Source organism: Amblyraja radiata, chromosome 2 (assembly GCF_010909765.2).
Source record: "Amblyraja radiata isolate CabotCenter1 chromosome 2, sAmbRad1.1.pri, whole genome shotgun sequence".
Taxonomy (NCBI): domain Eukaryota; kingdom Metazoa; phylum Chordata; class Chondrichthyes; order Rajiformes; family Rajidae; genus Amblyraja; species Amblyraja radiata.
Genome location: NC_045957.1, coordinates 61,182,490 through 61,205,515, shown reverse-complemented (window position 1 = coordinate 61,205,515; position 23,026 = coordinate 61,182,490). Strand labels below are relative to the sequence as shown.

At 41.7% G+C, this 23,026-nt stretch overlaps 1 protein-coding gene and 1 long non-coding RNA gene across 2 annotated transcripts in view; both read right to left on the bottom strand.

The window, feature by feature from the left end:
* Positions 1–23,026, bottom strand: part of hibadh (3-hydroxyisobutyrate dehydrogenase) — a 115,348-nt gene that overhangs the window by 5,313 nt on the left and 87,009 nt on the right. The gene's annotated exons all lie outside the window — the stretch shown is intronic.
* On the bottom strand, positions 9,158–20,149 carry LOC116989970. The gene is made up of 3 exons (XR_004416370.1): positions 16,827–20,149; positions 13,020–13,022; positions 9,158–9,168 (listed from the first exon to the last, which is right to left on the bottom strand). It is a non-coding gene; the product is annotated as an uncharacterized LOC116989970 (long non-coding RNA).

Genomic DNA, 23,026 nt, shown 5'->3' with positions numbered 1-23,026 from the left:
TGGAGTTCGCACTTTGACCGGCTACGCAGTCATGAGTATAGAGTGAGTACAGCAGGGGGCTGAGCACGCAGCCTTGAGGTGCTCCCGTGCTGATTGTTATCGATTCTGACACATTTCCACCAATACGAACAGACTGTGGTCTGTGAATGAGGAAATCGAGGATCTAATTGCAGAGGGATGTGCAGAGACCCTGTTCTGCGAGTTTGGTAACCAGTTTGGAGGGGATGATTATATTAAATGCCGAGCTGTAATCAATGAATAACAGCCTGACATATGAGTTTTGTTGTCAAAGTGGTCCAGAGCGGAGTGAAGGGCCAGCGAGATACCATCCACCGTTGATCTGTTGTGGCGGTATGCGAACTGCAGTGGGTCCAGGTTTTTGTCGAGGTAGGAGTTGATTTGCGCCATGCTCACCTCTCAAAGCACTTCATCACCACAAGCGTTAGTGCCACTGGTCGATAGTCATTGAGGCACGTCACCTTACTCTTCTTGGGCACTGGTATAATTGATGCCCTTTTGAAGCAGGTGGGAACCTCAGACCTCAGAGGTGAGAGGTTGAAAATGTCCGTAAAAACTCCAGCCAGTTGGTCCTCACAGGTTTTTAGAACACGACCAGGTATACCATCAGGTCCAGGCGCTTTTCGAGGGTTCACCCCTCTGAAGGATTTCCTGACGTCGGCCTCTGTGACTGAGACTGAAATACCATCACAGCGAATGGGGGCTCGGGAAGGCACGTCGGTGTTCTCCCTATCAAAGCATGCGTAAAACACATTGAGCTCATCAGGGAGTGATGTTTAGCCGACATTCGTCATGCCCTCTGGTTTCGCCTTGTAGGAGGTGATTGCATTCAGGCCCCGCCACAGCTGCCAAACATCTGTCTCATCCTCCAGTTTGGAGCTGAAGTCCCTTTTGGCCTTTTTGATGGACTTACCAAGGTTGTATCTGGACTTCTTGTAGACCACTGTATCATCAGACATGAATGCCCGGTGTCTGGTCTTCAGAAGAGAAGACCCCCCCCCCCCCGACCAGCTCTGTACTGTCCTCACCTCTGGGGGTGCACTCTTCAATTGCTGCCTGTAGGCAGGAAAAAGCAGCACCGCGGTATGGTCGGATTTACCGAAGTGAGGGCGAGGGATTGAGAGATAGGCATTCTTGATGGTGGTGTAGCAGTGGTCGAGGGTGTTAGGTCCTCTGGTGCAGCAAAAGACATGTTGATGGAATTTTGGTAGTGATTTCTTTAGGTTTACCTTATTGAAGTCCCCAGCAATGGTGGTAAATGCCTCAGGGTAAGACGTCTGGTGTTTGTTGACCACGGCGTGCAGCTCCTCCAGTGCCAGACGGACGTCTGCCTGGGGTGGGATGTAGACCGCGGTCAGGATAATGGAGGTGAATTCCCTTGGGAGGTAGAAGGAGCGGCACTTCACCGCCAGATGTTCGAGGTGTGGAGAGCAGGAGTTGGACAGGACTGCCACGTCTGAGCACCACGCAAAGTTGACCATGAGGCAGACGCCCCCTCCTCTCCCTTTCCCAGATGCCTGCGTACGATCCATACGATGGATGGAGAAACCATCAGGCTGGATCGCTGAGTCTGGGGAGCTGGGGGTGAGCCATGTCTCTGTGAAACAGAACTCGGAGCATTCCCTCAGCTCCCTTTGGTAAAGCAGCCTTGCCCTTAAGTCCTCCAATTTGTTTAAAAGGGACTGTACATTGGCCAGTAAGATAGTAGGGAGAGGGGGCCGAAGTCCCCTGCGTTTCAGTCTGACCTGAAGTCCTGCCCGTCGGCCACGTTTCCGGACAAAATGGAGGCCTCCCCTTTGTTTCCAGGTACTGTGCTTGATGTACCTGCTGTTTCTGCGAGCCTGCGCTGGAATGGGGATTCCTTCACAGACGGCAGCTCCAGCTCCGTAACGAACGGGGGTTCCCTCAAAATCGGCAGCTCCAGCTCCGATGTTCCTGGAAGATCCAGCTCGTCGGCTCTGGAGGTCATCCCGGGGTCTCCAGGTACAGTATCTGCGTTCCTCCGTCGGGTCGGGTGATTTCCAGCGAGTGTGGGAAAGTTTAAAGTCCGGGACTCCCGCAGCTGCGGGCGATCGCAAAATTGCGAGAGCCTTGAGGTGCTCAAGCAGCTTGTCCAATAGGCACCGTTTTCTGCCGTTTTCCTGATTCAGGTGAGTTGATGGAAGTTGTATTTAAGCCTTTTATGCTCTGGTGATCCGCAAAAGTCGCCGCAGGCAGGCGCCATCTTGTAGATCACTGACTTGTGTTTCTTATAGAGTAAAACCAGGGCGACCATGAACATAAACTGTTATCAATGTTATCTCATCAATGAGTGAATGGGAACTAAGGCAAAATAATTTAGGAGTTGCGAAACACAAAGCAGGAAAACATTTCAGGCAAGTCAGGGTGGTAATATCTTCAACTGCTATCTCTGTTCTCTCGATCTCTTTCACCCATTGGTCAAATTACTTTATTTACAGCTTTTCCCGACGGTGACCGAGGTTTTACCCTATCAGAGGTACTCCTATTCTCCCTGCACCTTAATAAGACAATAGACAGTAGACAATAGACAATAGGTACGGGAGTAGGCCATTCGGCCTTTCGAGCCAGCATCGCCATTCAATATGATCATGGCTGATCATCCCCAATCATAACCTGCCTTCTCCCCATATCCCCTGACTCCGCTATCTTTAAGAGCCCTGTTTAGCTCTCTCTTGAAAGTATCCAGAGAACCGGCCTCCACCGCCCTCTGAGGCAGAAAATTCCACAGACTCACAACTCTCTGTGTGAAAAAGTGTTTCCTCATGTCCATTCTAAATGGCTTAGCCCTTATTCTTAAACTGTGGCCCCTGGTTCTGGACTCCCCCAACATCAGGACTATGTTTCCTGCCTCCAGCGTGTCCAAACCCTTAATAATCTTATATGTTTCAATAAGATCTCCTCTCATCCTTCTAAATTACAGAGTTTACAAACCTAACCACTCCATTCTCTCAGCATATAATAGTATCGCCATCCTGGGAATTAACCTTGTAAACCTACGCTGCACTCCCTCAATAGCAAGAATGTCCTTCCTCAAATTAGGGGACCAAAACGGCACACAATACTCCAGGTGTGGTCTCACGAGGGCCCTGTACAACTGCAGAAGGACCTCTTTGCACCTCTTGTTATGAAGGCCAACATGCCATTCGCTTTCTTCACTGCCTGATGTCCCTGCATGCTTACTTTCATTGACTGATGAACAAGGACCCCCAGATCCCATTGTACTTACCCTTTTCCCAACTTGACACCATTTAGATTGTATTGTATTGTATTGTATTCAAATTTATTGTCATTGTCTCAATTAGAGACAACGAAATGAATTTCCCTTTACACTCAGTATCATAAAAATAAATAAATAATAAATAATGAAACATATTAAAAATAAAATAGAATTTAAAAAAAAAGCACAAACACAGAAAGTCCACGACACAACATAACACAATGGCACCAAGGTGAGGAAGGCACCATAGTCCAGCCAGCCTCCCCTCCGATCTTCCCAGATGTTCACCCGTGGTCGGGGCCTTCCGAGCACCCGCAGTCGCCACCCCGGGCGGCCCGATGCTCAGGCCCTCTCGCCGGGCTGATGGAACGCCGACGCCGAACCCCGACGGTGAAAATCCTCCTCAGCGGCCCAGACCTCCCGATCAGCCACCTCCCACCGGAGTCCGCAGCTCCCGAGTCCGCGGATAATAATCTGCCTCCCGGTTTTTACTACCAAAGTGGTTAACCTCACATTTATCCACATTAAACTGCACTGGTCATGCATCTGCCCACTCACCCAACCTGTCCAAGTCATCCTGCATTCTCATAGCATCCTCATCACAGTTCACACTGTAAGTAAGTAAGTAAATTGTATTTATATAGTACGTTTAAATCAACTCGCGTTGAAACCAAAGTGCTTTACATAGAAGGAATAATTAAGTTTCCGTACATCCATAGAATTTTTTTTTATCCGTACATCAAAATTCTCCACTGTGGGGAAAGGCATCAGAAAGTTCAGTCCTCTTCCTCTGTGATCACCCGAGGTCGGGGCCTATTTGTGGCCTCCGCAGCCAGTCTGATGTTTTCAGGCCCTCTTGCCGTGAAGATGGAACTCCGGCATCGGGTGAACACTTCTCAGCGGCTTGGAATGTCTGGAGCGGCCGCTTCCTCCCCGGAGACCGCGGCACCCGAAGTCCTCAGGTCGCGCTGGCTGGAGCTCCGACTCTGGCGATCTCGGATCCCAGACTCTGCGGTGTTTTAAATCCAGCGCTGGATTTAGATGCTGGACGCCCGCAGCCACAGCTCCTCAGATGTTGGTGTCGGCGGTCATAGCACTCCAGAACTTACCGCACGGCCACCCTGTAAGGCATTGCCCGCTCCGTGGTTTCCCAGCGCTGTGCCGCCACCGAAGCTGGGGTTCCGGCCGATCCCGACAGGAAACGCCGCTCCAGTCCGATGGTAGGCCGCGAGGAAGGGGGGAAGAAGCAACTCGGAGGGAAGCCGCCTCTCCGACCAGATAGGGACTAGGAAATAAAGTTTCCCCCTTCCCCTCCCCCCACTACATAAAAGAAGACCTCCAACAAACATTTTGGTTTAACCAGACTAAAAATAAAAATAAAAAAGGGGTGAAAGGACGGACTGCAGGCAGAGCAGCCATACACAACGGCGCCCCACTCCTGCAGTCCACCACTGCCACCCAGCTTTGTATCTTCTGCAAATTTGTTCGTTACTTTGAATCCCTTCATCTAAATCATTGATGTATAAGCTCCTTTTGGCTCTTATCCCGTTCTAACGAAAGGTCTATGATCTGAAACTGAAGCTGTGTTTCCCTTCCCATAGATGCAGCCTGACCTGCTGAGTATTTCAAACAATTTCTGTTTTTATTTCAGATTTCCAGCATCCAGTTTTTTTTTTCAAGTGCAAATACTAACCTGGACTATAACTAACCTTACTCATAATAGTATTAAAGTCTATTGTAAGGACCAAACCTAGGTTTATTACATGGAAGGTCAATTATTAGACATAAATGTATGGCATGAAGTGCAGTAATTTAGCAAATCTCACAAAGGAGTTTCAACCCTTAAATAGTCATGTTTTGAAACTCCCTAAAACAGCCTTCATATACATCTCAAAACCAAGTGCAGGAGTAATTCAGTGGGTCAAGCAGCATCTGTGGAGGGAATGGACAGATGACATTTCAGGTTGGGACCCTTCTATAGACAGAGTAGAGTAAGAGGGAGTAACCTGGAAAAGAGAGGTGGAGCGTGGCAAGCCCCAACAAGTGAGAGGTAAACAGAGATGGTTGACTGCTGGGTGAAGTGACAAAGGCTAGAAAATGAGACCAAAAGGTGTCAGATAAGGAAAAAAGGAGTGTGATATAAAGCCAGAGGGTGGGATGTTGGTTGAAGGGATAAGGGGGAGGGCAAAGACTGACGGGTGGTAAAAGCAAAATATGGGACTTGGGGATTTGAGATGAGCAGAAAAAGGAGTAGGAAAACGCAGCGTGACCCCCTTACATCAGTGAGACCAAACATAAACTCGGTGATCATTTTGCCAAATACTTGCTCTCAGTCCGCAAAGACCTACTGCAGCTCCTGATTACTAACTATTTAAACTCCTTTTCCCATCCCAACCTTTCTGTCCTTGGCCTTCCCTATTGCCAGTGTAAGGCCACAGGCAAACTGGAAGAAAAGCACCTCATATTCCAATTGTTATCTTAGCTTGCATCTCAATGGTATGAACATTGAATTCACCAATTTAAAGTGACACCATCACTGAATTGATTCTAATCACATATAGTAATTTCTTTGACTGGTTAGCATGTGAACAAAAGCTTTTCACTGTACCTTGGTAAATGTGACAATAATAAAACTAAATTGTTAATAGAAGGGATTTCTCGTCAATTTGATTGGCCATGCGTTGTTACAGTATCAATGTTGTGTGCTTGCAAGGGAGGTTACATGGAAATAGGTTTCATCGCTCCTATAGGGTGATTTCACGAAAGGTCACTGGAGCGTAAATCCCCACTCACGTGATCGAAAATTTTAACTGGGGGACAAGCGTCACTTCCGGTACATGTTAGTGGATGGGAAAACACGCACTTTCACACCCGTTAAAAACATCGAAAACGGCCCGTTTTTGAGCTGCAATTTACGGAGCCAGTCGGGGTGACCGTGAGGCACAGCTACCTAAATTTACAGTCCAAAAAAAAGATAGAAACTAAGGTAAATACAAGAGGGAGCTGAAGGGGCCAAAAAGGCGGAAGTTGATTGCGGACATTTTTCGTGGAGATTTAAAGATCCAAAATATCGGGAATTATCGCGTTTGCTCACTGCATTTCATCAAAAGTGGCATTATTGACTTTGTTATCTTTATTCATTTGTTATATGAACAGTATTAAAAGTTAGAAACCCATCAGTAAAATTGCAAAATCGCCCATGGTTCTCAGGTGGGTTTTAACATGCAAAATGAACACGCTTCTGAAGCTCCATTTACCATTTAAATAATCGTAAGCTTGCATCTGAGTAAAATTGATTTCCAAACGCATTGAGAGTTTACGATTATTTAAATGGTAAATGGAGCTTCAGAAGCGTGTTCATTTTTCATGTTAAAACCCACCCGTGAACAATGGGCGATTTTGCAATTTTACTGACGGGTTTCTAACTTTTAATACTTTTCATCTAACAAATGAATAAAGATAACAAAGTCAATAATGCCACTTTTGATGAAATGCAGCGAGCAAACGCGATAATTCCCGATATTTTGGATCTTTAAATCTCCACGAAAAATGTCCGCAATCAACTTCCGCCTTTTTGGCCCCTTCAGCTCCCTCTTGTATTTACCTTAGTTTCTATCTTTTTTTTGGACTGTAAATTTAGGTAGCTGTTCCTCACGGTCACCCCGACTGGCTCACTTAATTGCAGCTCAAAAACGGGCCGTTTTCGATGTTTTTAACGGGTGTGAAAGTGCGTGTTTTCCCATCCACTAACATGTACCGGAAGTGACGCTTGTCCCCCAGTTAATATTTTCGGTCACGTGAGTGGGGATTTACTCTCCAGTGACCTTTCGTGAAATCACCCTATACTGCTTAAATCCAACTCAACTTTTTTTTCCTGTTTGCCAAGTTCCCTTTAAGTGAATCTCCAGATCCCGCTTAAATTTGCATTGTAATCAATTAGGCCTGTGTAATAGAAATGGAGTTCCCTAATTCATGTCATATCTAATTTGTGTTGTGGAGACAAGAGTTATGTGAGAATTACCAATATGACAAATAAAAACATAATTCACCTCTTCCTTGATCATTGTCTTAGCCTAATTACCCATCTGACAGTTATGAACACATGCTTAACAGGGCGAGGTAGAGATCAGAGCAAACTGTATCATGTGATTGAATCAGAGAAGAATGAGCAAGTGACATAGCCGATTACAGACAAGTACTTGGAAATCTAGGTCCTGTAAAAGTTCTATAGAACTGTATATGCACTTTAACCAGAGTACATAAATAATGACAAAGAATCATCCAAATTGTTAAGTACAGATCACGCAGAATCAGCTGCTGTTGAAATTTCAGCCTGGCAAGCTTTTGTTTATGTTTTGAAAGTCTCCTTTGGTGTGCAATCAATAATGACTTTCTTTCTCACAAAACTTGACTTTACTTAGCAGAGGCACAAAAGTTGAATGTGTATCAGTTCAATTGGACATTCCCATGCAAAATGATTTACACTGTAATTAACAGCAGGAGTGCTTTTTTGTCAACATTTCAATCAGCCGTCATGTACCTTTTGTTGTTTACACTGGGCTTCAATACGCTCCAGACAAATGGACTCTATGTTCTTCACCCAAATGCTTCTTATGTATTTTGAGCTGTCAAGGGCTAAGGATTTTCACTAGGTGGAAGGGCTAATACTTTTTCCAAGGAAACCGAGAATTCACTTGAATTGTGTTCTCTGACCTCTCCCATGGTGGAGCTCAATCACGGTAAGAGTATCTGTTCTTGGAGTCTGGTGTTAGAAGCGTACAAAAGGGCCTATCAGGAGTTTTGTGTCAAATTCAAGCTCGTTCATTCTCAAAAAGATGTGCTGGCATCTGGAACACGATGGTGAATTTCACCAGAAGCTTGAAAGTGCGCGTCGTCAGACAGGAACAATTTCTTCCCCTTTGTTATCAGGTTTCTGAACGGTCCTTCTGTAAGCCAGGGTACTGAGTGATTCACCGCCACCCAATTGCGGACATTGGACTTTGGTTCTGGAACTGGTGCATGACAATGCTGAGAACTATATTGTGCTGTCCTTTTGCTCCATTTACTGTTTGGTTTGATTGTATTTATGTATATTATCTACCTTGAATGGGTAACATGCAACAAAAGATCATCCTGGCCACACACTCATCTCCCTGCTACCTTATTATCTGAATGGTGGCCGATTAGGAAAAGGGGAGATGCAACGAGACCTGGGTGTCATGGTACACCAGTCATTGAAAGTAGGAATGCAGGTGCAGCAGGCAATGAAGAAAGCAAATGGTATGTTAGCATTCATAGCAAAAGGATTTGAGTATAAGAGCAGGGAGGTTCTACTGCAGTTGTACAGGGTCTTGGTGAGACCACACCTGGAGTATTGCGTACAGTTTTGGTCTCCTAATCTGAGGAAAGACATTCTTGCCATAGAGGGAGTACAGAAAAGGTTCACCAGACTGATTCCTGGGATGGCAGGACTTTCATGTGAAGAAAGACTGGATAGACTCGGCTTGTACACGCTGGAATTCAGAAGATTGAGGGGGGATCTTATAGAAACTTACAAAATTCTTAAGGGGTTGGACAGGCTAGATGCAGGAAGATTATTCCCGATGTTAGGGAAGTCCAGAACTAGGGGTCACAGTTTAAGGATAAGAGGGAAGTCTTTTAGGACCGAGATGAGAAAATCATTTTTTACACAGCGAGTGGTGAATCTGTGGAATTCTCTGCCACAGAAGGTAGTTGAGGCCAGTTCATTGGCTATATTTAAGAGGGAGTTAGATGTGGCCCTTGTGGCTAAAGGGATCAGGGGGTATGGAAAGAAGGCAGGGATGGGATACTGAGTTGGATGATCAGCCATGATCATATCGAATGGCGGTGCAGGCTCGAAGGGCCGAATGGCCTACTCCTGCACCTATTTTCTATGTTTCTATGTTCAGGTAGAAGGTACAGGAGCCTGAAGACTGCAACGACCAGGTTCAGAAATAGCTACTTCCCCACAGCCATCAGGCTATTAAACTTGGCTCGGACAAAACTCTGAACATTAATAACCCATTTTCAGTTATTTGCACTTTATCAGTTTATTTACTCATGTGTTTTGTAGCCTACTATGTTCTGTTGAGCTGAAGCAAAGCAAGAATTTCATTGTCCTATCAAGGACACATGACAATAAACTCACTTGAACTTGAAGATGTTCACTGTACATCGGTACAGTAATAAACCTAAACTTAACTCATCGATGGCTGCCTACATTGAGAGGTACTTCCTAAAATATGGGAAGATTTCTACTTTTTTCAGGGTCTCATTACGTGCCTATAATTTCAGAAGTCAATGTTATATAGCAGCGACAGGTTAGTAGGAGGACATTTGTTTTACCAATCTCTCTAATGCCCCTGTCCCACTTAGGAAACCTGAACGGAAACCTCTGGAGACTTTGCGCCCCACCCAACGTTTCCATGCGGTTCCCGGAGGTTGCAGGTGGTTGCCGGAGGTTGCAGGTAGTGGAAGCAGGTAGGGAGACTGACGGGAACCTCCGGAAACCGCACGGAAACCTTGGGTGGGGCGCAAAGTCTCCAGAGGTTTCCATTCAGGTTTCCTAAGTGGGACAGGGCATTAAGCTTTAATGAACCAAATGCTGATGAGTCCAGAACCAGGGGCCACAGTTTAAGAATAAAGAGTAAGCCATTTAGAACAGAGACGATTCGTTCACTGACTGCAGATGAATTTGATTTTTTTAGTCTTTACTGCTGATTGCGAGTAGTTTTAGATGAACAATGGATAATCCCAACCTCCTTATTCCCAGAAATGTACTCACCATTGGGGACCCACTAATTTTCAGAAAGATATCTACAATGTTGACATGTTTCTACCTCATTTTGGAATAGTCAACACCAACATAATATTAGTTAAATAATTCTGCTTTGGAAGAACTACCTAATCATCGAGGAGATTGACGGCAGTGTTACTTTCAGGGTTAATGTGGATAAGGAAGGAGAAACCAGTTTAGGAAAGTTCTACAATTTCATATTAAACCATTGCATTGACCAGATCAATTAAAAGTTTTCGGCCAGGAAAGCCATTCATGTTGCTTAACAAATGCATCCACGACTGTTCCATTTTAAAATATGCATTGTTAAAAGAAGTAGCTGTACAGAGTTGCCTTCTACTCAACTAATCTGTATCTTAATAATAATAATAAATTTTATTTATGGGCGCCTTTCAAAAGTCTCAAGGACACCTTACAGAATTTAACAAGAGTAAAAAACATATAATCGGAGTAAAATAAATAATAAAGACATCACCAGTACACAAATTAAAGACAGAATTCGATCCAAAGACAAAAAAATCAAAAACACAATGTGAAGAGAGAGCAGCGGCAGCTAAACCGCGCCAGCGTCCACTCCCCCTTCCGACAGCCATCTTGGACACAGAGTAAAATAATCATTTACACACAAAAACATCCCCCCACAATGGTTACCACTGTGGGGGAAGGCACAATGTCCAGTCCCCATCCCCAATTCTCCCAAAGTCAGGCCTATTGAGGCCTCCGCTATTGCCTCTACGGAGGCCCGATGTTCCTGGCCGTTCTCGCCGGGTGCTGTTGCCCCGGCGTCGGGAGAGTCCACTCAGCGGCTGGGCCACCTGGAACGGCCGCTTCCTTACCGGAGACCGCGGCTTCCGAAGCCGACAAGGCCGGCCGGTTTGGAGCTCCCAGGCTCCCGATGTTGAAGTCGGCGCCGCCCGCTCCGCTCCGCAGACCCGCAGCCCGGAGGTGTTGAACTCGGCGGTCACAGCTCACCGGAGCTCCAGCGCGTCGATCCAGCGCGGCGACCCAGCCAAGGCATCGCCCGCTCCGCTCCGCGATAGCGCTGTGTCGCCACCGAAGCCGAGGTGCTGGGCGGTCCCCGCCAGGAAACAGCGCTCCACGCCCGCTAGTAGGCCACGAGGACGGGTCGACGGGGCAGCCCGGAGAAAAAGCTGCCGCACCGACCAGGTAGAGACCTAGAAATATAGTTACCCCCTTCCCCCCACATTAAAAAGTCTATTTCTCCCACAAACAAAACACAGGACTCACTAGAACTACAAAAAAAAGTGAATTAAACGGACGGCTGCTGGTTAGCAGCCGTTCCCCAAGATGGCTCCTCCTCCTCGTACCTTGTTCCTTTTATTTCGTTCTCAGAAACTTATCAAGCTTACCCTTAAAGCTATCTTTCGTGTTCGCCTCAACCATCCCACAAGGAAATAAATTCCATATTCTAACCACACTCTGGGTACGGGAGAATCCAACTTTGATCTGTAAGTAGGGTCTGAAGAAGGGTCTTCAACCGAAACGTCACCCATTCCTTCGCTCCAACATTTTGCGTCTGTCTTTGGTCTGCAAGCATTTGGGCCGACAACTGCCACACTAATAAAGAGCTGGTTTATTTTCTCATAAAGGTGGTGGCATAGTTTACTTTAAAACTAAGAGCGGTGACATTAAAACCAAGTGCACTGTGGACACCTTCTTCAATTACAGTCTATTTTGGTTCTGGTTTTGATGTAATTAGGATTGTCTCTATATTTGAAACACACACTGCGGAGAAGGCATGTACCACACAATTATATTTTACTTGCTAAGTAGCCTATATGTCCATTACTGCTCTGCTTTGGTCTCAATGACTGATCAGGTAAAATGATCTATTATCAAATTGATATAGAACAGCTTTGCAATTGCTGGTTCATATAACATATAACATATAACAATTACAGCACGGAAACAGGCCATCTCGGCCCTACAAGTCCGTGCCGAACAACTTTTTTCCCTTAGTCCCACCTGCCTGCACTCATACCATAACCCTCCATTCCCTTCTCATCCATATGCCTATCCAATTTATTTTTAAATGATACCAACGAACCTGCCGCCACCACTTCCACTGGAAGCTCATTCCACACCGCTACCACTCTCTGAGTAAAGAAGTTCCCCCTCATGTTACCCCTAAACTTCTGTCCCTTAATTCTGAAGTCATGTCCTCTTGTTTGAATCTTCCCTATTCTCAAAGGGAAAAGCTTGATCACATCAACTCTGTCTATCCCTCTCATCATTTTAAAGACCTCTATCAAGTCCCCCCCTTAACCTTCTGCGCTCCAGAGAATAAAGACCTAACTTATTCAACCTATCTCTGTAACTTAGTTGTTGAAACCCAGGCAACATTCTAGTAAATCTCCTCTGTACTCTCTCTATTTTGTTGACATCCTTCCTATAATTGGGCGACCAAAATTGTACACCATACTCCAGATTTGGTCTCACCAATGCCTTGTACAATTTTAACATTACATCCCAGCTTCTATACTCAATGCTCTGATTTATAAAGGCTAGCATACCAAAAGCTTTCTTTACCACCCTATCTATATGAGATTCCACCTTCAAGGAACTATGCACGGTTATTCCCAGATCCCTCTGTTCAACTGTATTCTTCAATTCCCTACCATTTATCACGTACGTCCTATACACTGGTCCTTGCATCCAAGTGTGTTATAAGTAGTAGAAGATCCACCTGAATATAAAAGTGATTCTTATCATTGTGTGCTGCTGAGGGGGCTTAGGCAATGGTTGCTTAGTGATGAAGAAAATGGATAACAGATGTCAAGTAATAATCCAGCTTGCCTGGAACAATCATTGTTGTCCAATAATCTGATGACAGATAAAGTTGGGCAAGTTCATAACGAATAACTAATTATGTTTAATTTGAGTTGAAATGGAACCTTTGCAGGTTAATTCAGTGAGAATCAGTACAATCTAGGCCAGGAAAATGTAAGAGGCAGCGAAGTAACATTACAATTTAAACCAAATTTTGCCAAAGATGTTCTTAAAAAATTCATATGATTAAGATGTTCCTCAATAATATACTTTTTATCAAGCCATGTCATGGTGATTATCAAAAACGAGTGTTTAAACATTAAAAAAAAAACTCAGTTCACATTGCAAGGTTAATAATAAAATGTTACTTTAAAAATCCTGTTACAAGGGAACCATAAAATTATTAATTTTTAAAAAGTTGTCCTATTGAAAACTTCAATTGTTTAACATTATGGGGAAAAATAACCCGCTCAAAGCTAAATGGGTTTATAATGCCATGAATTGAATCTCTTGATCTAAGTGGGTTTTTGAAGTGAAACAATGTCCTTACATGTCACAAAAAAAAGGGACCAATGGGGAGAAAATATAAAAATGATCATAATCCCATTTCAACATCCAGGGACAAAACTTTTGTTTCTTTTTAAATAATTCTGGGGGAACATAGTACAAGTTCAAAGCTCAAACACATGAACGTGTTAATAATACTGCAATCTCAATTTTGCATTCATTCCACTTGCATGTAACAGAGGTCACCAGGTTAGATTAAAGAATGTCTCTGGTGACCCATTATGTTTATAGGTCAATTTTTGAAAATGCAATTGGTTTTGAGAAAGATTTCTTCATATCTAATAATTAAATACATTTTAAAAGACATACCAATTTTATGTAGTAAACCAATTTTTTTTGTAGACAAAAAGATGCCGGGAGACATATCGTTCTTTGTTTTTTTTGTCTGTGGCGGATTGTCATCCTCCAAGTTATTTAAGCTGCTTAAGGACCTGGCTGCCTAATTTATTTAATACTTTTTTAAACCTTTACTAATCTATTTGGAATATTAAAAATTCTAAAAATTTGAAATCTAGTTTTTAACGTTTTAAGAAGTAACCATCGACTATCGACAAAAAGAAGCATTAAACACACATTAATGTTCAAATTATATTTTATTCACCCACCCACCTCCACCTGCAGAAGCCAAGAGATGTTGAGGGGGATGAATCAGTTAATAACTATAGCAACAAGAAAAATCATAACGTGATTTATGTATCCTTATTAAATGTAAGAAATGAAAAGTAGCCATTACAGTCATGAACAAAATCTCCCGAGATAGCTCACTATTTAATCTGCAACTTTCAAACGCTGCCATTTAGCATGACACAGATCTCTTTGGGGGAAACCGTTACTTCTTTAATTCAAAACATTTTTTCAAGTGTATCATTATAAAGCACGTTACAACTTTTGTTATGTTATCCTTCTTAGAGCCATCCCACAAGTGTACACATAACTGACAGCTTAAATTGGACATGTTATTAAAATCAGCTACTGAAATCTTTGCCTTCCACTGGGTCCATGTTTGTAATGGCCTAAAACCAGTCTACAACATAATTGTCATTCAGATTGTGCCGCTCCTAGCAAGTCATGCTTCAGTGGAGGGGACGGAGTTTTCATTTGAAATCAACAAATTAATCCTGGACAGGTATCCAAAAGGCCAAGTTTAATAGGAAGCAGCTACTGGGCCCTCAACCATGATAAAATGCTATTGCTGTTTCCCTGTAAATTGGGGGAACGTGTGATATTTTCTACATTGGAACATTGTTGCTGTTTGAATGATCTACTGCTCAGGCTATCAAAATGCTTGACAGACACGTCAATCTTCATAATAACATGTCACTGAACACACTAGCACACACTTACAAACACTCCAGCATCCCTCAGTGCAGAAAATCCCAAACCGATTTATTAAATAAAACAGGTCTTCACCTTAATGTGAACGCCCATTAACAATGTATGTGCTACAATTTTTTTATACTGTAAATTTGCCAAGTGAGGAAGTTTTGAGCATCAAATGATTACATAGGTAGCTTCTCTTTTGTGGCACTGTAATATTTTCTTGTAAATTTATATTCGCTGATAGCAATTTTCTCTGGCCATTTAGAAACCTATAAATCTGTAGGTGATAACCAAAGCCTATATTAAATAATAATTCTACAATTCTTTGGAAAGCACCACTCGTATAGAGAACAGGCTGCACTGATTCAACTGGAACATTAACACATTTTGTACTGCATAACTCTTACTAACTACATATTGGAATCTTAAATTCAACAATAACAAAAGAAAACAATTTCACAAAATAAGCTGAATTCTTAAGCAGAGCTAATTTTCAAATGTGTGCTCCATTTAGTTGTAATTGGAATTCTGCCACACGATTGAATCAGGTCTCCACCACTGCATAGAACAGCTCTAATTAATGTCACAAATTATTCCCTTTGTAATTGTCGCCTTGGTGCACCGTTTCTTCTTGCCCTCTCTCTAGCCTCTGAAATAGTCAACCATACTTTACTCCTTTCACACATCTACTCTGTTGTCCAGTTCCACAAGAAAACCAATGCTTTGTTAAAATTTATATCCATCAAACCATAGCCAATGAATCACCTACAATGCTGTTACAAATACGCACCATTAGCTGTTCCCAGATGATTTATCCTCATTTCCCTTTTCTACTTCATTTATGTCGTCCCCCCCCCCTCCCCCCCGTGACATCACCAATGGATTGAGTCAGCAGTTAGCTGCAGACCACAAATGATAGCAGTACCTCCCCACCTCAAGTATTTAGTGCTCCCTGCCCATTGGCCAAATGCTCATTCAAATATTAGTCCTGTTGACCCCAAACTTTCTCCAGTAAAGATAAGAAACACTGAAGCCACAATTTTCGACAAATTGCAGACCTTTACTAACAATTCCTTAGTCTTTTCAAGTCACGCAGCTTAAATCAGATTGTCTACAAACTCAGCAACCTATTTCACACAAGCCTTTTCTGACCTAATGCCCTGTCTCGTGAAAACCACTTACCTTCACCAATTCCTTGCATCTAACTGTCTCATTCCATCAGACACTAAAGCTCGCAATTGTGTCTTTGTAATCTCCAAATTCAACTCTCTCTTGCCCTATTTCTTATCTTTAAAACATTAAAATGTTGATTTAACTCTCCCTCCTGTCTTGTTTTTCCAATCTTCCACCAATTTCCACTCATTGTCAAATTTATGTTTAAATCACTTCATGGTTATATCATCCTCTCAGGAATCTTCTCAAGGCCAACAAGCCCTCTGATGTTTTTTTGGTTCTCTAATTTCATCATCACCACACTCAACATTGATAGCTGCACCTTCAGCTTATCAGGTCCTTTGGTCCAACATTCCCTCTCTTGAAAATTGACTTCTCCACATCATTCCAAAGTCCTTCACTTCCACCCCGTTGACAAATCCTAGACGGTCACCAATGATCATCTTCTTTGGTTCATCATCCATTTATATCTGGATGCATTTCAAAATATTTTTACAAATTAAATATATAAGTGCTGCTGTTGCTGGCCCATTTTCTTCTCTAATTCTGAACCCACCATTTTCAATATTTAATGGTTTCTACAAGTGCCGGTGTTGTGATTTAGCTTAAGTATGAATGCAAGTTCATATGATGTTCACTGAAGGAGTTACATCCTCTGCAAGTAATAATAATTTAAAATTATTATTTTTAAATAGGTGTTATGCACATCTAAAAACTTCACTGAGTAATTATTTTTTATTTTAAAATGATCTAGTACCCACTGTTGTCAAATACACAATAGAAAAGTGTCCAATAAGTGAATGGATACAATTACCGTACGGGTTTTTATGATGAAAAAATAAATATAATTGAAAGGTCCATTGTCAAATTGAAATTCATTTTAAAGGTACACTTTTTAAGGACATTTTATTCAAAAGACGTCTTTTTGCTCAGAATACTTCATTATTTTTGAAAGGCTAAATTCTGCACTACTTCACCTGCATTCATTGAAAGAAATTTAACGTTGACAAATAATAGGGTATTACCATAATCCTGTGGAAAATCAACTGAGATACTCCTGTAAGAAAAACTGTTTCCTAAGTGGCTTGTCGATCTTCCCAAAATCTGCTATATACCAGGCCAATTTTCTGGGTTGAGAAGAGGCAGCAAGAGCATTGAAGCATGAATAGATTAACAGTATAACACCCCAAAGTGTGCATGGTCAGAAAGAAAATCAAGTGGAAAAGCTACTCTGAATGTGAAAAGAAAGACAATTCTAATTTGGCAGACAATCAAAAATCGTTTCGATTCATTCGACTTTTTCTTACAAACAAAACATTAAAATAATGAAAATAAACTGCCGATGGGTTTCTGAAGAACTGCAACTTCAGAACTGCAATAAATTAAATACCCAAAAGGCTTATAATCCTTGGCTGTCAGATCCAGACAATAATGATGATTGGTAAATGCATACAAACTGTTTCAGGTTTCTGTATTGCAGATTGCCATCTAATATTTGCCTTGGGGGAAATAATAGTAAAACGATAACAAAATTCAATTCGTCCAGTGGTTTCTCTCCGATAGTCTCTTTTAAAGGGTTAGGCCTCACTACCCAATTTGGTAACTGTTTATTAAATGTGACTAAATTGAATCTTATTCCCCAATGTAACGCATCACAATTGCTCTCAACTAGTCAACTTTCTTATCTGCTGGCAGTAACTCTGAATGTATTAGCACACTTAACCTGATAATAATCTGAAAATGAAGGTCAGCAAAGCACAAGAGAGTAGGTATAATAGCTTAGACACAAAAAGCTGGAGTAGCTCAGCTGGACAGGCAGCATCTCTGGAGAGAAGGAATGGGTGATGTTTCAGGTCGAGACCCTTCTTCACACTAGCTTAACCAACAAGTGTGGATGTCATTGTCAGTGATCAAGGGAGATTAGGATAAAATGTGGTGTGGCGATTCAGAAGTGAGAAAACAAACTCATGGAAATAGAAAGCTGGCGATAAGGGTTGTTGGCGGAGAGGAACAAAACAAGAGATGGGGGTGCATGAGGAGAGAAAGAGTTGGAAGAGTAGAGAGTATTTTTCTAGAAGATGTGTGATAGGGAAGCAGAAAGAATAGATTTGAGTAGATGATTAAAAACAGAACAACAAAAATCAGCCTTAAGACTTTGTTCAGATTAGAGATAGTTTAGGGGCTTATGAACAAGGCCACTGTTTTATGCTTTTAATGACATAAGATTTCAGGGTTTATTTTGTTACCACATGTCATTGTTAAATTTCTCCAAAGCAAAATGCTGCAAATACATTTTAAATGACGACTTTGCTTTCCACAATGACAAGGGTGGCATGTTGTTTCCTTATTATCCCATTAAAAGCAATGCACTATCTCTATTTTTTTAAATAGTTTTCCCGGCCTTCCAGTCTCACAGATCATCCTTGTTGTTCTTTCCTACTCTTTGGCATCTTCAAATCTGTTTATTTACAACTTTCGCCAGCAATGATGGAAGGTGATCCACCCAAAATATTAACTGATTCTCTCTCCATAGATGCTGCCAAACCTCAGAATTTTTTCACGCAATTTTTCATTTTGTTTAATGATCGAGGAAACTGAGGCGTGTGTCCAAATCTTTGATGGGGTCAGGTTAACATTGCAGTTAATGAAACATATAGGAGTCCTAGTTTTATAACAAAGCCACGCGAAGGAAAAACAGGAAATTGAGTTAAAACTGTATGGAGTTAAGGATGTCGGAGTAATAATTCAGCTATTTCTGCAGGCACAAATATTACAAAGGATACAAATGCTTTGGCGGAGGTACAAAATAAATTTTGTAAATGCAATAAAATGTCTCATCATTACACAGTCCGATTAAAATTCTAGGCACGTTTGAAATTACATGGTAATGAGAAAATTTTATACTGTTAAAAATCATAAACAAATTAAAGAGAGAAATTATTTCCAACAGGTGATGAGCCTATAATGACAGGGCACACAATAAAAAAATATTAACAAACTCAGAGGTAACACACAAAAAAACTTGTTTTACTTGTTAAGTCTCATAGATTATAGGGTTGTTCAGCACAGAAGTGGGCCCTTCAGCCTACCAGGTCCAAGGTAACTTTTTGCCTATCTTCCCTAATCCTATTTGCCCACATTTAGTCTGTATCCTAATCCTATGCCCTTATTTAAGTACCAGTACCTGTCTCTTATTGATTGTAATTGTATGCAACTTCATCTCCTCCTCTGACAAGGAATTCCAGATATCAACCACTTTCTATGTTAAAAAAAAGCTTCATATTATTAAATAATATATTAATGCTCCAAAGATACCCACCAATGAACATCTCCAACAAGAGAATTCTACCCATCACTGTGTGACATTTAATTGTATTGTCACTAAAACCTGCTTTATCACCATTAAACAGAAGCTTAGCTAGATTTGGCACAAAAATACTATGGCCAGAAGTGATCAAAGAGTATTATGTGAAAATTATCATATATAGCTTACATCTCAAATGATTCCTATTGTCTATAAAGCGCAAATCAAGAGTATGATGTATACTTTATATTTGGATAGATCAATGCACGTCCAATAATACTCAAGAGGCTCAGTACCATCCAGGACAAAGCAGCAACATACAAGGCTTAAAATTCAATGCTTTCATCAGCAGGTCACCATAGATGCATTGTGCCAACCCTGTAATGACTGCAACCAAAAAAATGGTGATATAACATCTTCACATTCCTTGCCAACCAAGGGGTTGAGAGTGAACCACGGAGTTGCAGAAAGAATAGTCTCTGCGGAAGGTGGAAAGGGGTATAGATGGCAAGATGTGATTAGTGGTGGGATCACATTGGAGGTGATTGAAATGTTGGATGTGGGGGTGAAAGGTCAGGATCAGGGAACTGCCTTTGTTGCGCCTGGGGGGAGAGGTAGTGAGATGAGAACTATGGGATGCAGAAGAGACACGTGCGAGAGAAGGAGAAGAGAGGAGAACCAAGTTCACGAAAGAATAAGGACATCTCAGAAGACCTTGCATGAAAAACCTCATCTTGGGAACAGATGCGGTGGAGACAAAGGAATTGAGAGTAGGGGATAGTATCTTTGCAAGATATTTTGGTATAAACAAGCATCTGCAGTTCTTTATTATGTACCTCCAGAAATATTTTTGTTCCTCGGGATTACAGCAACTTCAGTTGCTTGTGTCTATCAGTGCAATAGCACAGTGATACAGTGCATTCAGAAAGTATTCAGACCCCTTCACTTTTTCCACATTTTGTTACGTTACAGCCTTATTTTTAAATGGATTAAATTCATTTTTTAAATTATTAATCTACACACAATACCACAGAATGAAGAAGCGAAAACAGGTGTTAAGAAAATGTTGCAAAGTAATTAAAAATAAATAACTGAAATATCACATTTACATAAGTATTCAGACCCTTTGCTATGATACTCAAAATTGAGCTTAGGTTCATCTTGTTTCCATTGATTATCCTTGAGATGTTTCTGCAAATTGATTGGAGTCCACCAGTGGTAAACTAAATTGATTGGACATGATTTGGAAAGGCACACACCTGTCTATATAAGGTCCCACAGTTGACAGTGCATGTCAGAGCAAAAACCAAGCCATGAAGACAAAGGAATTGTCCGTAGACCTCCGAGACAGGTTTGTGTCGAGACACAGATCTGGGGAAGGGTATAAAACAATTTCTGCAGCATTGCAGGTCCTGAAGAGCACAGTGGCCTCCGTCATTCTTAAATGGAAGAACTTTGGAACCACCAGGACTCTTCAGAGAGCTGGCCGCCCAGCTAAACTGAGCAATCGGGGGAGAAGGGCCTTGGTCAGGGAGGTGACCAAGAACCCGATGGTCACTCTGACAGAGCTCCAGCGTTCCTCTGTGGAGATGAGAGAACCTTCCAGAAGGACAACTTTATCTGCTGCACTCCATCAATCAGGCCTTTATGGTAGAGTGGCCAGACGGAATCCACTCCTCAGTAAAAGGCACATGACAGCCCGCTTGGAGTTTGCCAAAAGGCATGAGAAACAAGAATCTCTGGTCTGATGAAACCAAGATTGAACTCTTTGGCCTGAATGCCAAGCATCACGTCTGGAGGAAAACAAGCACCGCTCATCACCTGACCAAGACCATACCTACGGTGAAGCATGATGGTGGCAGCATGTTGTAGCGTCATACCAAGCTTGTTGCGTCATACCCAAGAAGACTTGAGGCTGTAATCATTGCCAAAGGTGCCTCAACAAAGTACTGAGTAAGATGTCTGAATATTTATGTAAATGTGATATTTCAGTTATTTCTTTTTAATTACTTTGCAAAAATTCTTAAACACCTTTTCTTTTTTTTTTTAATGGGGTATTGTGTGTAGATTGATGATTAAAAAAAAAAAATTTGATCCATTTTAGAATAAGGCTGTAACGTAACAAAATGTGGAAAATTGAAGGGGTCTGAATACTTCCTGAATGCACTGTATAACACTAACTGGATGTGAACATAGGAGCTATGAATAAAACATGTGAATGACATAAAAGTTATTAGTTTAGTTTAGTTTAGAGATACAGCATGGAAACAGACTCTTTGGCCCAGCGAGGCTGTGCTGACCAATGATCACGTATACACTAGTTCTATCCTTGGGAGAATTTATAAGATGCCATTAACCTACAAACCTGCACATCTTTGGAATGTGGGACGAAACCAAAGCACCTGAAGAAAACCAACGCGGTCAGAGGGAGAATGTACAAACTCCGTACAGACAGCATCTGTGGTTAAGATCAAACCCGAGTCCCTGGCGCTTCCCCATTTCCAATGGGGAAAAATGTTTTTCTACAGAAGCACAAACTACTCAGCATTGTTTCAGTTCAGTACCCTTGAAAAGGGGCCCATTTCCTTCCACAGGTGCTGCCTGACCTGCTGCGTACCTCTAGTACATTGTTTATGCTCAAGATTTCAGCATCTGCAGTCTACTGTCTCCAAGATGTTTTTCAGCCTGGCTTTAAATGATTCAATATTCAGAACAAAGCTACAATATTTCTCATTTAAAAGTAAAGTAACCTTAGTCTTAAGCGGATTTTAATAGGTAGCAGCAAAATAATTTGTGACACCAAGCTGACCTCAAAGCAGCAGCTACATGGCAAAAGTATCACTTAGTACTTAGTCAATCAATCCAGTTTCAATGACCAAATGAAGATCACAATTGGCTGTTCCAGAGGGTTGCTTTTAAAATGTAAATGGCATAATATATTGACAATCCAATTAGTCTCTTCTGGCTTAACTCCTCTTTTATCTCTGTTTCATGATGACAGCTTAATAGGTAGGAATGGTCTCACATCTGAGGCAAGGCCACGATAGCTGAACAAGCATATCTTCAAATTATAATAAAATGGCTTGACCAGTAAATACTGTTGCATTAAAATTGCAATTGCAAAATGAAATTTGCTGCCCAATGCAGACACAGCTACATAATTCATGATGATATTACTGTATTGGAGTAGCACAGTGAAAACTCGGAGTAGTTACAAGCACGAAAACTGCAAGTATGATATATGGTGATCACACATTATAAGTAAAATCAAATTGATTTATGTCATTAAGAAAAAGTTTGACATTTAGATTAAAACCATAGACTTGCCTTACGTCCTAACGACAATACTGACCCTGTTCATTGATAACAGAGTATTCAGTCTTTATATCAAATCAATTGGCTATCTCCTGTCCATAATCTCTCAGTCTTTTTTACACAAAATGACAGTGGAAGCCGCTGGATATTACACCAGCCTGCAGGGCCTGTAAACTTTAGGCGCAGACAGGATACAGTTGACTGAGATAACTCCTCAGCTGCATATCAGACTCCGAGAAGCAACATTGGAGAGCAGACACCGAAATATATGAAGGGAAAAAAAGAACAAACACCCTTAAGTTGAAAAGATTTACGTAAAAAAACCTTAGTAACAGACTTTTAAATGGTCCCTCTTTGAGAAAAGTATTAAAAACAATGCAAGAACAATTGTGCAAGTTACTGCGAGAAGCACAGATTACTACTTTCTTAGTACAAATTATCCATTGGAAATATAGTTTAATATAAATGAATGAAAACTTTTTAC